This window comes from Siphateles boraxobius, unplaced genomic scaffold, assembly GCF_051911475.1.
Source record: "Siphateles boraxobius isolate OS27281-9 unplaced genomic scaffold, OSU_SipBor_1 158, whole genome shotgun sequence".
Taxonomy (NCBI): domain Eukaryota; kingdom Metazoa; phylum Chordata; class Actinopteri; order Cypriniformes; family Leuciscidae; genus Siphateles; species Siphateles boraxobius.
Genome location: NW_027508764.1, coordinates 932501 through 950448, shown reverse-complemented (window position 1 = coordinate 950448; position 17948 = coordinate 932501). Strand labels below are relative to the sequence as shown.

Genomic DNA, 17948 nt, shown 5'->3' with positions numbered 1-17948 from the left:
GTAATTGTTTTATACTTTGTTTTATGATCTTAGATTATATGTGCTGGGCTATATGTAAAGCACTTTGGCCAACGTGTGTTGTTTTTAAACGTGCTATATAAATAAATGTGATTGTTTGATTGTATATTACATCCAACTCAGCAGGAAAATGAAACAGTTGCTCACATACTAAGCGGACGCTACAATTATAAAGGACTGTATGTGGCCAGACATGACCGTCTGGTTGATCTGGTTGCAAACGACTTGCAAAAGGTAATCTGTGGACATGATAGTAAGACTTATAAGCATAGCACTGTACAATTAAACTGGTTTCATCGTAACACATCTGACAGTGATTACTCTAAAAACATCCCAAATACTCCTGACATTGTAACTGTAAACAAGGTTATGAAATCTGTATGTATGTTTGAGGATGGCAGCTGTTTTGACCTGTATATGGATACTTGCTATTATTCCAAACTATTGAAATATCAACCACTGGTAGATCTCATTCACCAACTTGGATACAACTGTGAATTGATAACTCTGGTATTTGGAAGTTTAGGCCGTGTCCATAAGAGTGTGATCGTTTTACCCATCGGGAACATGCAGACATGGAGACGGAGATGTGTGTTTATCCTTAATGTGTCGAGTATTATAACTGGAAGGACCTGGACAAGTGTGTTAGCCATGAACTGTAGATCTGTCACCTTGTCAAAGACCCTTCCCAGAGTATTAGGATCTTGTTTTCTTTGTAATGTCTTTCAGATCCAAAATAAAAGCATTCAAGTGTGTGTGTGTGTGTGTGTGTGTGTGTGTGTGTGTCCAGGCGCAGAGTGTGTCCTTCATCAGATCCGGATACGGCCTGGATCCGGTGGACTGCGGGTAAACCTCGGGATAAACAGAGAGACTAATATTAGCGTAGACGCCATCCTTCTTATGATGTAACGAGTTCATCGGGATTTATGGGAAGTGTTCACGTTTCTTTTTTAATGTTTGCATTATCAGCATCATCATATGTATCTGGTATTAATATGGAATAATATACCACCTCTGTTATGGATTACATCAAATTCTGTGTGGACAGTGTTAGTAAAATCATCCTTGTGTTCCCAAACCCAAAACCCTGGATGAACAGGGAAGTACGGCCGTTCTACAGATGCAGCGACACACAGTAACGCCAGCAGGAGTTAGCGACGGCATCAACGCTGCTAAACGTAGTGTAAGACTGGAAGAGTTGAATAAGTGGGCATTTCCTATTAAATATGGAGAGTATTATTCTGCGATAAAAGCCATTCCCACAGGTCTAATAATGTTAATGAGGAGCCATATGTTGTCCCTTAACATTTGTAGAATTGAACCCATACTTTATTTAAATGGAGTGGACATTAACAGTAAAAAGTGCTCCAATACATTTATTAGAAGTACATTTAAAAAAATGGATCTTTTCAGCCTAGAGGGAAATTTTTCTGGAATATTTGCTTCATAGAGATTATTTGGAAAAAAGCTTGGCTGCTTTCCTTTCGGTTTTGTATATAGGATTAGGGTTATAACCCTAACAAATATCGAGAAATACATTTGAAAGTACTTCATAATATTTATGTTAGTAACTTTATCAAAATTTATGGATATTGATGAAATTGTTCATTTTGTTTGGATCAGCCAGAAAAAAATTCTACATCTTTTCTTTGAATGTTTTCATTCTAAAAAGTTTTGGGAAGATCTATCTGTAAATTTTCAACAGAGATCTGGTTATAACTGAGAATTAACATATAAAGATGTGATTCGAAAACTGCTTCTGTAAATTTTATGATGAATCTTTTGATTATATTAGGTAAATTTTATATTCATAAGAGTAAAATGAATAATTTTAAACCTTGTTTGAAGGTTTTTCGGGTGATTTTCAGTTGTATATTGAGTCTCTCAAATGTATAGATAACAAAAATGTAGTGATACAATTGTATTTGCTGAAGAATTGAAGCTAACTGAAAAGTGAATTAATATATGTTGTTTTCTTTAAGTAGTACCAATTAATGGTTTCTGACTTTCTCTTAAATCTATAATTAAATCTATATTATATGTAATAGAAAGTCTTTATCCCCATTTATTTTATTTTTCTCTCAATTCTGTCTTATTATTATTATTTGTTTTTTACTCATTTATTGTTAATTTGATTGCTATCTTTTTGGATGTCATGTTATTGTTGTAATTGTTGTATGTGATGTCAATTGTCTAATACAAAAAAAAAAAAAAATAAAGACTGGAAGAACTCTCTGAGAGAACAAAGGAAATTAACATTTGAAACTATTTCTCAGTGTTCACATTAGTGGTACATTTGCATCAGTTAAAACATCTTTCCTTGTAAAGAACATGCGAACTACACATTTAATATCTCATCATCATGAACATCTCTCAGTGAACGCTGCATTGCACACATAAAATATAGTTCATCCCAGATCTCTCATCAGCACACATGTACAAACATACTCTGACTTCACAAAATACATTATGAAAATATTATGAAAATTAATCAAGAAAAATAATACTAAAAAATAACATTAAACAGTAAATTTTTAGCCTTCACTGTAACGGAAAAAATATATTTAAAGAGTTAAAAAGAATAATCAAACATTCGTTCACTTTTAATGATGCTCAAATATCATTAAAACCTTATTCATTTATGGAGTCGTATTATGAAATAACGAGGTAATAGATATGAGAAAATATTTCATTTAATCTTGTTGTGTTGCGTAAAAGGAAAGACAGTAACGCTGAGACAGTAAATACAGCCAAAAAATGCAGACATGCTTCAACAATGCCAGTGATTGACGACGCATGTGGGAGGAGATCCGGACATCACTAGTTACACGAGGAAGAGTTAAATCAGCTCAGAGTTAAACACCGCTCGCACTGACAGAGGGGTGTAACACTGGAGCAGTGTTCAAGTTAGAGCCAGAATTAACAGATTAATAAAATAATGCAGTTTTAGGTTTTATGGAGAGCTTGATTAATCAGAACAATAATAGACTTTTAAATACAACTCTTCCTTTTTATTATATAAATGTGTCATGAAGTGTGTAAACATGCACATGTAATGAAGGAATGCCATAAAGACTTTCCCAGCCACAGCGCTCAAGTCTCGAGTCACTGGTGTTGTACGACTGGAGAAACTGGAAGAACTGGAAGAGAGAGTTATTAGGGCGGCACTTGTCAAACTGACAGTTTTATTGCCCCCCATAAAGCCCCGCCCCTCCCCGTTTATGACGCCGTGGGAATTTCCCACGTTAGACCACGCCCCTTCCGGATTGGTCACGTGACCGTGGGAAATCCCCGAGATACTCAGCCCTCCCCTCCCTCCCACTTCCGGCCTGTACACCTGTGCTTGGAATTTCTTCCCACGCTAACTCCTCCCCTTCCTCCCACTTCCGGCCTGTACACCTGTGCTTGGAATCCCCCCCCCCCCCCACGCTAACTCCTCCCCTTCCCTCCCACTTCCGGCCTGTACACCTGTGCTTGGAATCCCCCCCCCCCCCCCCCACGCTAACTCCTCCCCTTCCCTCCCACTTCCGGCCTGTACACCTGTGCTTGGAATCCCCCCCCCCCCCACTCTAACTCCTCCCCTTCCTCCCACTTCCGGCCTGTACACCTGTGCTTGGAATCCCCCCCCCCCCCACGCTAACTCCTCCCCTTCCCTCCCACTTCCGGCCTGTACACCTGTGCTTGGAATCCCCCCCCCCCCCACGCTAACTCCTCCCCTTCCCTCCCACTTCCGGCCTGTACACCTGTGCTTGGAATCCCCCCCCCCCCCCACTCTAACTCCTCCCCTTCCTCCCACTTCCGGCCTGTACACCTGTGCTTGGAATCCCCCCCCCCCCACGCTAACTCCTCCCCTTCCTCCCACTTCCGGCCTGTACACCTGTGCTTGGAATCCCCCCCCCCCACGCTAACTCCTCCCCTTCCCTCCCACTTCCGGCCTGTACACCTGTGCTTGGAATCCCCCCCCCCCCCCCCACGCTAACTCCTCCCCTTCCTCCCACTTTGGTCTGAACAGATTAAGCGTGGAAAATCACCCACGATCACTAGGGCTCAATGTGAAAAATGTTCAAAATGATGAAAAAACATTAAAAACAATATATTTTAATCTTTTTAAAGAAAATGTATAATAAAAGCCATAGTCAGAGGTGAGATCAGTGTGTTTTATTTTAAAAGAGGTCTTTCACATTTACATTTGAAGTTGTACTTTTCACAATCACATATAAAATACATTAAAACAATGTGTATCGTTAAAGCACATACATTTTAAAAGCATGAGCTGCAAACACGTTCTAGAATTAAAATGATATCATTCAAATGGTTTTATTTTCTAACATACTTTTACAATTAACTAGTGTTTAAAGGTATTAAAAACGTTGTATAATGTTTAAAAAAGGTCTTACGTTTTTACAAAACTCCGTTTTTGCTGAAATAGTACCAAAACTCTTATTAACCAGCTCCGCGTTTCATACATTTGTAATATGTTAAAACATCATTGAAAAAAAGTTTAAATTGCATTTTCCTAAAGTTTCAAAATGTGTTAGTTTTAAAACATAGAAAACAATATTTGTAAAATGTTCAATGTTAAGTTAAATGTTAAAAAAGTATGAATTGCAAACATGTTCTAGAATTAAAACATGTATTAAAATTGTATCATGCAAATAGTTTTATTTTCTAACATACGTTTGAAGAAAAGTTGTACTTTAACGTTCATACATTTGTAAAATGTTAAAAACGTTAAAACATCAATGAAAGTGTTTAAATTGCATTTTCTTAAAGTTATCAAAAGTGTTATTATTAAAACATAGAAAACAACATTTAAAAAAATGTTAGTTACAGAAAGATACATTTTTTAAAAATGTTGATCTGTAAGTATTTAACTTTCGCACATTATTATATACATAGTTGTTTTCAAAGTTTGTTTTTATGTTTTTAGTGCCGCCCTAATAACTCCCTCTACTGGAAGAGAGAGAGACTCATCTGAACTCTCTTGCTTAATTAACATCGCCTGTCGAGACACGATCACACTTGAGCTGATCACCTCACAATCTACACATCATTCCCTTCCCCACCTCGTCTCTCTCTCACGCTGAGATCACCAGATATTCACACACACATCTACATGGTTTAACGTGAACAACTATCTTACTTACAACACTACACATGTCTGGTGTCATTTAATGTCTCAGTGTGACTGGTATAAGGTCTCATTCCCACAGAAGTAACCCAGCAGGTAATAAGGGTTATAAGAGTTTCGAGATATCTCACAGAGGAGGATGTGTCTGTGTAATGCACATGTCATCCGGCCCTCGAAGGAGTAAACTCTGGAGACAGAGATCAATGCAAATTCCCATTGTTAGCATATGTTTAGGTTTTTTATTGGTCTGAGTATATAAAGAAATGTCTCGGCGTGATTTGTAATGAGATCGGCCCGTATCGTAATGTTGAATATCTTCCAGACACTCGGCATTATGGATTTATCATTATCTTGAATCAGGTATACATCTTTTACTCTTTATCTCTGAGCATTTGATGTTATTGTATTGATTATCTTTGAACTGATTATGTAATTGGCATGATACATTTACCTGACTAATAATAAATTGTTACATTGGGATTTATTCTGACTTACTCTGAAATGATTAACTTTAGTAGATTACGCTGTTACTGCAAATCTGTGTCAGATTAGTGACAGACTAACAGTTTTGAGTGGAGCATATATAGGGCACACCAACTGAGATATTATAGTTCTGGATAATATTTGGCTCTAATTCAAGTGTATTTGGGATATAAAGACAAAAAGTGAATTTCCGTTTCCGACAGCAAACCGCTGATGGACCGACCTAAAGCCTTTCCTCCATTTAATATAATGTTACTCTAGTCAAGTGTACATGAGAAACCACGGCATGACCAAACCAAAGCTACTATCAGAGAAGTAATATTGGTCGTCTTATATAGTGATGACCTCTGACTGAAGTAAACGTTACTTTAATTCAAATGTATATATATCCATGGGGGGTTCACAGAATATCTGAGATTGAGTAAGCGTGAAAGTGACCGTCTAAGATATTAGCCAATTACCCGAAGCTGATGAGTTTGTGATCGTGAGCCCACATGATATGAACAGCCGGTGCGAGGACCCTGTGCGACTCTGGCACCCGAGTGAACGAGGATAAACTATTATATTAACTATTATATTATAATTATTATATTAACTATTAATAAACTATTATATTATAACTATTATATAAATGACCATTCTGACCTAAATTCGAGGTTGTGATAAAATTGAGTCCGAAAAATGTTTAATTGGAATTAAATTACTTTGCACACGGAAAAGTCAGTAACACGCAGTAAACCTTCACAAAGTTATCGGACACTGTCGTTGGACTGATTGGGCAGGACTCGAAGTCGAGTCTCAAGTCTTCTTTGATTATGACGAGTCGAGTCACAAGTCATCAAATTTGGGACTCAAATTCAAGTCGAGTCAAAAGTCGTGCGACTCGAGTCCACAACTCTGAGACATGTAACTAAGCTTTGTTTACTGAGATCACATGACTTTGGCAGATTGATACACACTCCCAATCACTGGTTCGAATCAAATGATTTGCAAAAGTGAATGTGTGTTTGAAGTTTCAGCTCAAAATATCCCACAGATCATGTTTATACAATGTTGTAAATGCCCATTTTTGAGTGGAAGGAAAAACATGCAGTTTTCATGCATGTGTCTTTAAATGCAAATGAGCTGTTGTTGCTCCGCCCCCTTTCCAGAAGAGGGCGGAGCCTTTACAGCTCAAGTCTCGATACTCTGCCGAAAACTAAAACATCTGTTTTGTTTTGATTATCGTCTCTATCGCCGTCACGCTCTCGTGACACTGCAGTTCTTCATCATCATGAGTTTATTATCTGCATGTGTTTTAAACTTAAGTCTAAACTTCTGATTTATGGTTTTGCGAGACACACATGAAGCACAGAAAGCTGGAGTCAGGCGGAGCGTCCCGAGAGTATTAAACTTAGTTCTCTTTCACTCTTAAGCCCAATTTATACTTCTGCGTCGAACTCCCTCCGTAGCTCCTCGTAGGCTGTGTGTAGCGCGCGTACCCTTCGGCGTACCCTGACGTGCACCTCTCCAAAAATGTAACAATGCATCAATTCTACGCGGACGCAAGCGCTGTGATTGGTCTGCTAGAGCCCCTCCCTCAGGTTTCACAAGCTCCCTCTCCATGTGTAATTGCGCGTCAACGCGGACAACGACGCAGAAGTATAAATGAAAACCAACGGGTAGTGTATAGCGTAGAGGCTCCAGCGTAGGTCTGACGCAGAAGTATAAATCAGCCTTTATTGTGCTTAAACTGACAAATACACACAAAGTTCACAGAATCAAGTCATCTTTATTTATACAGCACTTTTAACAACACAGTGTTTCAAAGCAGCTTTACAGAGATAACAGGAAAATAATGCAACAAAGTTTGTTTCTAGAAGAAAATATCGTCACAGTTCACCTTAAGTAAGTTCAGTTCTCATATAATGCTGTCAATGCAGGAGATAATAATATTGTTGAATATTAACTATCGTTTTAGCATCAATTTCGCGATGTGTGCATCAGTGATCTCTGTGCTTGAACAGACACGTGCACGGAAAATTACGTTAAAATGCCCGTCTTGATGAGTTTCCTCGTAAACGCAGTCGGTTATAAGTTGTAAACAGAAAGAAAACGGATGCTTGTCATTAACGGTATTAAATATGCGCATTCGTCTTAAAGTGACAGTAGCCTAATAAACCCACAACTGTTTGTGTCACCAAAGTTAATCAAACAACAAAACACAACGAGAAAATCCCTTTTGTAGCTTTAACAAAGATAAACTATATTAATTATCTGAATCATTATTGATTTATACAGTGAAGACTATGCAGTGTTATTTTACATTTGATAATTCAATGTCTGTACCTGAATATAGTTAATTTACCTGAAAAAACAAAGCGCTGTTTATTTCATCTGTCTTTGTTCTATTGTATTCATCTATGCTTGTAATTTCTTTATTATTTTCAATGCAGATTCACAACCGTACAAAATTACCCCAATCATTATAGACTTATTAATTATTTTCAAATAGAGGTATTCAAATCATCAGGTGAAATTGTTTTCATAACGCAATATATATCGCAGAAAAACAAAATATCACAATGTCAGTGTTTTCCAATATTGTACAGCTCTAATATTAAAAGTCCCAAACTAAGAAAACCAGAGTATAAAAAATAAAAAAGGAGTGTGTGGATTTTTACCATTATATGATGATTTAGACACCATTGTGTTCAAACTCCTTATAACAGTAATTTTGCACAGAATCACATACATATACATTTATACTGTGTCTGATCAGTTAAAGTGTGATATCGTTCAAATTTACATCCGTAACATTCATTATCTTCTAATTTCAGACTCTTAAAGTAAAATAGTTCACAACACAAATACATTTATAATGGACACCTCATGGAAATATGAAAAATATAGTAAATGTTCCTCTTGTTGATATCGACCCATCAGTGCATGTTATTATAAAGAAGCACAATGTTTGTCTTCATAATCTTTCATCATAAAGTAATAACTTGCTTTTATTAATTTAGCTGCTGCTTTTATTCAGAGCAACGAACGATGAAGAACTTCTAATAAAGACTTAATAAAGATCCTCATCATTCAGAGCTGTGGATGATGATGTTCTGAGCTTTACAGACACTGAAGGGTTAATATTCAGTTTCTGATAAGGTGTGTCTGTGTGTGTGTGTGTGTGTCTGTGTGTGTGTGTGTGTGTGTGTGTGTGTGTGTGTGTGTGTGTGTGTGTGTGTGTGTGTGTTACAGGCGAGTCCTTCACTGTGACTGTTTTTCATATTTTCACGAGGTGTCCATTATTAATTAATTGCCATGAAATATTTTACTTTCAGAGGCTGATATGAGAATATGATAGTGAATGTTATGGTAGTAAATATGAACTATAACTGATCAGCTCACAGTATAATTATATTGATGTGATGATTATGTGAGGCTGAATTACAGTAAGCGACATTATTTACTGTGTTTCTCCTCCTGCATTGAGGGCCTTCTTCCGTCAAAAGATTTTTTCTTGAGAGATTGAGGTTCTGTGAGAGATCCTGTGGAGCAGAAGAACAAAACATCCGTCAGAAACTGAATAATATCGTGTCATGAATCTCTCAATCCGAACCTTTAACTTTAATTGTATGAAGGATCAATAATTCAACATGTTTTACACTCATCATCATAAAGTTCACATGTATATTATGTAGGGAATATGTGGGATAATTGTTCATTTCTGTGCATTGTTATATAGACACAAACTGTGAAGTTTTCATCATAAACAAAACTTTTCCACTGTTAATGCTCATAAGAAGAGAAATGTCAATCATAAATGTCTCATAGAGAGTGTGTTATTAATATTATAACGGCCTGATTTTGAGAAGTCGCCATAAATCATTAAATCTTCCCAGTAAACAAAGAAATGTTACGAACGTTTGGTAACATTTATGAAAACATTATTTCTGTCTTTATTTATGGTTTTAAAAATATTATTCATGTTTATGTGAACGTCAGCAAAACATTAAGAGAACGTTCCATATTATAATTTTACAAACATTATGGGAACGTTATTTTTGAGTGTTTTGAAACAAATAACAAGTATTAACATTTAAAAAACACGAGCCAAACAACTAACTGAAAGCTTTCAGAAAAAGTCCCATGAACGATGTATAAATAATGTTTTTGTGTTAATGTTTTCAGAACATTATTAAAGACAGGAACACTTTGAATGAACGTTATATTAATGTTACTGTAAGAACGTTTGTTCATAATCTGTAGAATATTCCCAGAACGTTCCCTGTTATTATAAAATCCTGGTTAAACTGTGATCATACACTGACACTCGACACTGTTCCTCTGTGGGGTTTAAATGTGTCACAGATATTAATAATGACATACAATAATACAATATACATAGCACTAGCGTAGCCAGAAAAGCGTCTCTGGGTGTGCATAAGAAAAATTGGGTGTGCCACATTTATTGTCAAATTAATGTGCAAAAACTCGGACCCGGCTTATCAGTAACTTCACAGAATAGACTGGGCTGATGTGTAAAACTGGCTTGCCACATAAACATAATACTAGGCCTACAGTATATAAAATATAACTCAGGGCTCAACATTAAGGCTTTACATGTGCTTGTCCTTCGAACAAGTAAAACGGCCATTCTCTTGTCCGGGTAAAAATCCAGAAATCGGTTTAAATGTATGCTTCATCTTTCATTTTAAATTCTTAGATCTGATCAATAAATTCAATTGAAATAATAAGACACTATGCTGTTACCAATCAAATTAATTAATTTACACTGAAAAATTACAACTGCATTAAATAATGTTATGAGATTGTTTTAAATATTTTTGGAAAATACAAATATGACATATTGGAAAGAATTATCCTACTTTTAAACACGAAACTAAATCACCAGTGGGGGGGGGGGGGCAGGTGACCGTCTTAATGAGTGAGTTATTGAGAAATGATTCGTTCAAACGGCTGAATCATTAAGGAATGAGGCAGTTGTTTAATGGGTCATTGAATCTTTGACTCAATCGATTCATTCAAAGCGCTGAATCATTCAGTAATGCGCTGATGTGTTCAGGTGAGCTGCGCTGTGGTTCTGCTGTGATCTTTGTTTGGAACTATTTTCGCTGCTCAAATAGAACTAAAACAGTCAATATTGTGTCTAAAATGTAAGTGACTTGATATTAATTACTTGTTAATTGAACTGTCATATGAAATCAGTGTCATATTTTCAATCGTGATGGTATACAGCACTCTTGGTCACTGTGATGTTGCTTAACTGTATCATATCATGTTATAAATATAAAAACTCCACAATTTTTGAATCGCTCTATGTTCATTAAGTTTCTTTGTGTGATCTGCTCTCATTTGTTTCCATTTCCCCTCATGAGGCTGCGCGAGCCTCAACAGCACAACCGTACCAGTCAGCGGCTGTTTACGGATTGGTTGGCACTTGGCAGTCCGAATGTCGGCAGATATTTTTTTTAACGATAATAATTTAGAAATTAAAATACATTTTAAATGTACAAATATTTTAAGTAAACAACAATAGTCAAAGTTTAGGAAACGTTTTTATTAAAACTTTAAAAAAGAATTCTGCATCTATTTTAGGTGTGCCACCTGCCACTGTGGGTGGCACCGGCACACCCGTGGCTACGCCAGTGATACAAAGACTTTCAGTGTAAGATCCGAATTCACTGAAGAATTATTCATATAAAATCACAGAGAAAACAAGCGTTTGTCTTCAGTGACGACATGAAAGTCAGATTAAAGATTATAAATGAACTGTTTTTACCGCTTAGAAGTCCAACCATAAGTAGTGTAGATTTATGTTTAATATCACAATCCTCCAGTGTCTGATGATCCATGTAATCGTCATCTATAAACACAACGAATGCGTGAGGAACAGTGTATAATCCTCATTAAGAGCTGAACACGATCATTTCATCATTAAGAGGCTTTTCCAATAATTAACACACAGTTTTACTATAAATATCATATAACCAATAAATGTTATTTCATAAAATCTTCTTGTAGTTCAGGGTCTTTCGGTCGATCAGAGCTGATTAATAAACATTCAAATGTTGATACAGTTTTTCCTGTTAATATCACTTTCGTATACGAGAATAAATAATGTTATTTTAAAATGAGTCACAGAAACACACATGGATATTAACACATAACTTTGAAGAGTTGGACTTACTTTTCCCAGCGCCATTGAGTCTTCTGAACTCTTCGATCAAGTTCTTCAGATCCTCCACATATGACGTTACTGGTTTTGTCCCTCCTGTAAGGTTGTTTACAAAACTTTCGCACCTCATTTTGCCGAATTAATGTAGAACTTGATTGATGATTATAGAATGATTATAAAATGCCTTCCGCTGAGAGATAGACTCCGCCCACTTTATATAACTCTCTTCCGGAAGTGATTTCCTTTTTTTTTTGTAGGCTATATGGGCTATTTAATTATTTCTTTGATTGTTTATAATTTTCAATTAAAAAAACATTTGATTGTCATAACATGATTTGTGCGCAAGTAAAAATAAATAAATAAATAAAAATCAGTATCACCACCAAAGTTGAGAATGTAGTGATTAATATAGTTTTAATATAGGCCTAGTCTTTTTTCATTGTACATTTTTTTCCATTGTACGTTTCTTTTTAAGTTCCATTACCAATACTGTATTTTAGTCACTGCTAATGGAAAGTCGTGTTGAAGTGTGTCCTGCAGGATCCAGATTTACCGATGAAGAAAATCCTCCTCACTGTAACCATATATCATATAGAGACTGTAACCGTCACTTTGTGCATTTATGGTAATGTGAGGTAAATGAGAACTGCGCATGTGTGTAGAGTGTCAGTAATAGATGTGACAGGTGAAGAAATAACCGCTCTACCGACTTTTGTGCTCTTTCTTTTATTTCCTTTTATATGTGTGACCAGAGTTGAATGTTTATTTGTATACTTTTTCTCACTCAATCCCCATGTATGTGGACGAGTGTGACGTTTAAGCCATTTTATTAAACCTGGGGAAAATACGCCATCTCTCTCTCGTGCATCTTTTCCTCCAACACACATATTGAAATTCTCTCTGGGCAGCATCATCTCAACTTTGCGTTACAACACTTGAGATTAATGACGACGATATATGTATTATAATAAAACGACAACGGCTACACACTCTTGATAATAGGCTTGTTTGAGATGAGCAAAATCTGCGCAGAACCGATCACCGGTGATCAGCGCGTAGAGCATGCCGGTTAGAAATGTGTTTTTTATTTTATTTTATTTTTTTATTGACAGCATTTGCAGTTACAAACAACACATACAAATACATACATAAATAAACTATACATAAATAAATAAAGGACATGCATAAATAAATCATATCCAGTGGGGTCTGCAAAGTCCAGTAAGGCTAATCAACAAGCAGTCCAATTCATAGCATCACTTACAGTTATGAGCTCCAATTTCATTCAGTCACGTGATGTCACAAGTGTTTAATATATCTGCACAGTCTTCAGAGCTTTATAGTTCTTTGAATATCTTATGGAGTCCAAGTATTCATTGACTTCACACTCAAACACAGGAAAGAAGGGTTTAGAGCTCCTGAACTTACATTTATGGATGTGATATTTAGTGAGTAGAAATAAAAGATTAATAATGAAATACTTTACTTCCTTGTCCGTTTTAAGGTCGACCACACCAGAGAAAACATCTTTAAAGCAAAATGAGAAATCCGTAACGAAAAAGGTTTGGATAAATTCAAAGACATCTGACCAGAATTTTTCTGTGTACGAACATTTCCAAAATAAATGGCAAATATCTTCATCTGACCTTTTACAGAAAGAGCATTCAGATTCAATATCTGGTTTATACCGCTTAAGCACACACTTAACTGGGTAGAATCTGTGAATTAATTTAAACGCAACTTCTCTCACTTTATTAGTAAGCATATATTTGAAAGGCAAAGACCAAACGTTTTTCCAAGGGACATTCTCTATTAACCTGTTCCAATATGGGATTATATAAGGAATAGTAACAATATCTTTTTGGTATAAAGTCCTAATAGTTTTATTTTTCGTCTGGTGCACCGCAGAAAAGCATAAACTCCCCATAGCAGTATCAGATAAATCCATATTGTGAGTCAGTGGCCATGGGAAGTTAATGCCTCCCAGCAGTTTTCTGATACCAGAAGGGATTGCATCAGAGACAAGTGCATACTCCTGAACGGAAATCTGAATAACTGTACAGTCTGCCACTTGTGTCATAGAGTTGGACAACAAGTACAATATTATTCCTGTACCAGTTTTCAAAAAATAAAGATTTGTTTTTGTAGAGAATGTCCTTATTATTCCAAATGTAATAACGATGAGGCGAGAAGTTATGTTTAAATAAGAGAGACCAAGCCAAAAGCATGTGTTTATGAAAATCGGACAGTTTGATTGGGATTTTGCTAATATTATAATTGCATAATAACAGAAAATTCAAGCCACCGATTTTAGAGAAAATATAGTTTGGAATAAAGTTCCAAAGTGATGTTGGATTGTTAAAGAATGGTCTGAGCCAGTTGATTTTGAAGGTTTTGCTTAAAGTTGTGAAGTCCAAAAAGTTTAAGCCCCCACACTGATTTGTGTTCATTATTACAGACTTTTTGACATAATGAGTTTTGTTTTTCCACACGAAATTAAACAACATATCCTCAATTCTTTTCGATACCTTACAATCAACATCCAAAGAGGCGCCAAATAAGCAAGTCTGGGAATTCCCTCTGCTTTTGTCAGTAATACTCTTCCTCTCAAGGATAAGTCTCTTTGTAGCCAAGAGTTTAACTTTTTTTGTTGTTTTTTCAACGATTGGGCTAAAATATAATGGACTTCTTATATTTTGGTCTTTAGTTACTATTGTTCCCAGGTATGTAACCTGATCCTTCACAAGAATGCCACATATGTTTGAAACGTCACAATCTTTAACTGCCATTAGTTCACATTTTTTTAAGTTTAATTTGAGACCTGAAGCTTGTGAAAATGTTCTGATCAACTCTATCGCAAGGGAACTTCAACTATTGGCTTTACTTCTTCAAGTCAGCTGTCACTGTAGCGCGAGGCCAGTAGCATATAGCATTAGCTTCTTAGCCTGAGCTAACTCTTTCGTGTTGAGCTAGGGGGCGTGGTCTCAGCTCCACCCAAGCCCCGCCTCTTTGCCCATTCTCTGTTATCCGGGAGTGACGCTGCCAAGATGGCGACAGCCGGCTCCGCCCACTTTAGGCTTCAAAAACGCTCTTCAGAAACACTACGGGTGACGTCACACACACTACAGCCATATTTTTTCTATGGATTCAACACAAGAAAAAAATGATGGCTAGCTTAGGTTAGCATGTACGGTGAGCGGCAAGAGACATAATTGTCAGCCATGGGTTTAACATGCAAACAAACCTGTGTGACTATAGAAAACCTTATTATTATTATTATCTTTTATTTTTAATTAAGAATGTTTAATCAGAGAGAAAAACACAGAGCCCCTAAAGGAACAAAAAATATAAGATGAGAAAATAATGTCAATGCTTTTGCGTTCTCTCGAGAAACTTTGCGTTCGCTCGCAAAAACGTTTGTTTTCCGCCAAGAAACTTTCACTCGCAAAAAGCTCAAACGGTTTTGTGAGCGAACGCAGTTTCTCGCAAAGTTTTTGAAATATGACAGTGAAAGAAGGAAATTAGATCAACGAGTAGAAATTAGAATTAATAGACAAACTGCAAAAACAGTTACACATTTTGTAATATTCGACAAATCATCACCCCTCTCTCGCAAATGGGCTGTCAGCTCTGCTGGGAAAATGTCTGCACATTTTACAGAAAATCGTGTCCTTAATTACACTGTACTCCAACCAAGAAAAATGTCCATACCACTTTGATGAGAAGCTCCTTGATTTTCCATTCTTGACAGTGCAGGGAAATACCTTTAAATTGGGTTGTGAAGGTGGTTCGTTAATCGCAGACAGATCAGCAGGTAGAGATTGGGCTGACCGGGAGAGAGCACTGCCGCCAGGGAGCAAGAAGCGGCCACCACCTGCATCTGACTAGCCTTCTTGTGGGTTAATGAGTCTGAAGAACGGGGCTGGGTGGACTCGGTAGATGAAGGCAGTGGCGTGTCTTCTGCCTCTACTCTTGCTTTTTTCAAATAGCACATTAAAGAAAGTTGTTTAGCCATTATTGTGGCGATGTTAATAAATTAACAAAAGAGCAGCTAGCTAGAGCCCGCCTAGCTTTTTTTATTTGGAAAACAAATTAAACACACACACCAGTCAACAATAAATCAGGTTTATATTAATATATTTTCTTAAATACATTTGACTAATAAAAATAAACAAAAAAAATATTTTTATCAAACTTGCCTGGGCGGGCCAGTGCCGCCCTGGTCCATTACTGGCTACGCCCCTGGTTAGAAATCAAAAGTACTCTTTCATCTCAATGATCACATTACATTTACAGGAACTAGTTTCTCAGCAGCAGCGGATTTTACTTCGCTCCGGTTAGTAGCACTGCGCTGAGAAGTAAACACAGAACAGAAGCGCACTACAGTCGGGACGTCTAGCTAGCTAGTAGTAGCCTTGAACAACGATATTAAAACATTCGATTGTAAATGAGGAATTGGCAACATGGTGATATACTCTACTTCTGTAGTGATGAGTGTCAGGGAAATACACTTGTGTGATTGTCATGTGGACCGGCTCTCTCGGTTGCCGAGGTAACTTAATATCACTCCGCCGCTGCTGTAGACTGCTAATAAATACAGGGAACAAAGTATAACTATTGCAATGCGATGATCAACAGACAGTTACATCGATAGTCTGGCGTTATAATTTACCGTAATTCCTCAAATAAAAACCGGGGCCTTTATTTACCTGAACTGCAGAAGGTAACCGGCTTTTATTTGAAGCAGGCTTTTATTTCTAATTCCATCTTTTTCATAGGATTGGGCCGATAGACGATGCAATCATCTATCGCGATGGCTGACAGACATAACTATGTTGAGACTGCATCGCGATCCCCCCGCCCGCCATATTTCCATGGTGACGCGTCATGCTTGGCACGCACGTGATTCACCACAGCCAAAATAGCGCTGTATGACAGATGTAGCACTTTTTTTCTAAATATTAACAAACTTGCTTAAACTTCCAAACTCCGATTCTCAAATACATGTAAGAGAGTTTGTTGTGTCAAACTCTAACGGTAAAGGTAAAATCCTTTAACGTTATAAATGATCTTGATCTGTAACGTGAGATGTTTGTTTGGGCCGCAGTTCAGAGATTCCTGTCTGTTGGATTTATTACAGCACGTGAATTCATCAGTTTCTCACGAAATACATTAAAGTAAGTGGCCGGTGAACTGGGAGAAGAACAGACTTAATAGTTACTTGCACTGTGATATGAATAAAACACCTCTGCAAATATAATTGGATTAATTGTTATTGCCGCTTCCATAGACACTATTGTGTATTTTACAAACTATAAATGTATTGTTCTTCTATAAATTATATGTATGTAAATGTCTGAAACCTTAAATAAACATAAAAACACTGAATAGTTGTGATATACGGTATGACAAGCGCTGAAAGTCCGTCTTTAGCTCAGCGTGAAAGCACAGTTTGAATCTAGCAGTTATGTCGCGTCAGAGCGGCCCGACATCGATGATGAGATGTAGAGGAAAATATCTAGTGGAAAATGAGTATGTTACGTTATGTCATTATATGAAAGGCACAGGAGATTACCCATCAACACTACATTTTCCCCGGCCTTAATTTGATACCGGCCTTTATTTGTCTGTGTTGACCCCGCCCCCGGCCACTATCAGAGGCCCGGCGTTTAATTGACTACCGGTTTTTAATTTGAGGAATTACGGTATTAGCTTTTGGTGAACTGTGGAGTGGGTAAAACTGTTTTTAACGGCAGGCTAACAGATACCGTTGACTCAAGCTAGCCTAGCACCGGCGAACTATGCAATTTGTAGGACTGGATGACATTTTTTAAAACTGTTTCCACTGATAAATAACACACAGGCTCACTTGGAAATGTCCAAAATCCTAAACCGCCCCTTTAACCATTGAGCCAAGTTCCACATCCAGTTCTGATTCTTCATATATCTACTCCTCGATCATCACTGCAGTTCACATCCGTGCCTCTGCTCAATAAACCCTGCTTATATTACTACTCACCTGTCTGCTTCTCTCTATCACCGGGATGGTCATCGCACTTCCACTTCTGGGATTTCTGGATGAACAGCAAAGGAAGCTGACCCAGGCCTCGGTTTCTAGATTCTGTGTTAATAAGGCAT

At 37.1% G+C, this 17948-nt stretch overlaps 1 long non-coding RNA gene across 1 annotated transcript; it reads right to left on the bottom strand.

The window, feature by feature from the left end:
• Positions 1-7383: 7383 nt before the first annotated feature.
• Positions 7384-12046, bottom strand: LOC143738895 (uncharacterized). The gene is made up of 3 exons (XR_013204068.1): positions 11823-12046; positions 11415-11498; positions 7384-9159 (listed from the first exon to the last, which is right to left on the bottom strand). It is a non-coding gene; the product is annotated as an uncharacterized LOC143738895 (long non-coding RNA).
• Positions 12047-17948: the final 5902 nt, after the last annotated feature.